The 1,457-nt window shown below is 44.3% G+C and overlaps 1 protein-coding gene across 10 annotated transcripts in view; it reads left to right on the top strand.

Annotated features, from left to right (window-relative positions):
- Positions 1-1,457, top strand: part of SENP5 (SUMO1/sentrin specific peptidase 5) — a 55,345-nt gene that overhangs the window by 12,113 nt on the left and 41,775 nt on the right. The window lies entirely within an intron of this gene.

A 1,457-nucleotide genomic window follows, 5' to 3' on the forward strand; every position in this document is an offset into this window, starting at 1 on the left:
CCAGGGTCGTCCCTACTCACGGGGGACGTTTCAACCTCACCAGGGTCGTCCCTACACACCGGGGCCGTTTCGACCTGACCAGGGTCGTCCCTACCTCACGGGGGCCGTTTCAACCTCACCGGGGTCGTCCCTACCACACCGGGGCTGTTTCAACCTGACTGGGGTTGTCCCTACCACACCGGGGCCGTTACGACCTGACTGGGGTCGTCCCTACCTCACGGGGGCTAAAACTGGGAAATTAACATTAAGATAATACTGTTAGCTGATGTGTAAGTCTTATTCAAATTTTGTCAATTGTCCCATCAATTTCCTTTTTCTGAGCTGGGACCCAATCCAGGATTTCATGTTGCATTAGTTGTCCTTTCTCCTTAGTTTTAAGTTCTTTAATCTGGTACAGTTCCTCAGTCTGTTTTTTTCTTTCATGATCTTGATTGACACATTTGAAGTGTATTGGCCAGATATCCTGTAGTGACCCTCAGTGTGGGTTTGTTGTTTCTCCTTATGATTAAATTCAAGTGATATATACATATATTTTTTTAATATGTTCTTATTGATTTTTGTAGAGAGAGAAATATCGATGAGGCACACATCAACATTGATCTGCTGCCTCCTGCACACCCCCTACTGGGGATTGAGCCTGAAACCCCTGCAAGTGCCCTGACCTGGAATCGAACGATGACCTCCTGGTTCATAGGTTGATGCTCAACCATTGAGCCACTATGTCTGGGCAAGTTATATAATATATATATATTTTTTAATTTTTTTATTGATTAAGTTATTACATATGTGTCCTTATCCCCACGTTACCCCCTATCCCCCCCACTCATGCCCTCACCCCCCCTGTTGTCTGTGTCCATTGGTTAGGCCTATATGCTTGCATATAAGTCCTTTGGTTGATCTCTCCCCTTACCCCCACCCTCCCCTACCTTCCCTCCGAGGCCCTACAGTCCTATCGATGCCTCTCTGTCTCTGGATCTGTCCTTTTTCATCAGTTTATGTTGTTCATTATATTCCACAAATGAGTGAGATCATATGGTATTTATCCTTCTCTGACTGGTTTATTTCACTTAGCATAATGCTCTCCAGTTCCATCCATGCTGTTGCAAATAGTAAGAATTCCTTCTTTTTTATAGCAGCATAGTATTCCATTGTGTAGATGTACCATAGTACTGATGGGCACTTAGGCTGTTTCCAAATCTTAGCTATGGTGAATTGTGCTGCTATGAACATAGGGGTGCGTATATCCTTTCTAATTGGTGTTTCTAGTTTCTCGGGGTATATTCCTAGAAGTGGGATCACTGGGTCAAATGGGAGTTCTATTTTTAGTTTTTTGAGGAAACTCCATACTGTTCTCCACAGTGGCTGCACCAGTCTGCATTCCCACCAACAGTGCACGAGGGTTTAATTTTTGACAGGAATACATACATAAGTGACATTGTGCCAACATCAGGGAGGCA

Source organism: Myotis lucifugus, unplaced genomic scaffold, assembly GCF_000147115.1.
Source record: "Myotis lucifugus unplaced genomic scaffold, Myoluc2.0 scaffold_14, whole genome shotgun sequence".
In the NCBI taxonomy this organism is placed as follows: Eukaryota; Metazoa; Chordata; class Mammalia; order Chiroptera; family Vespertilionidae; genus Myotis; species Myotis lucifugus.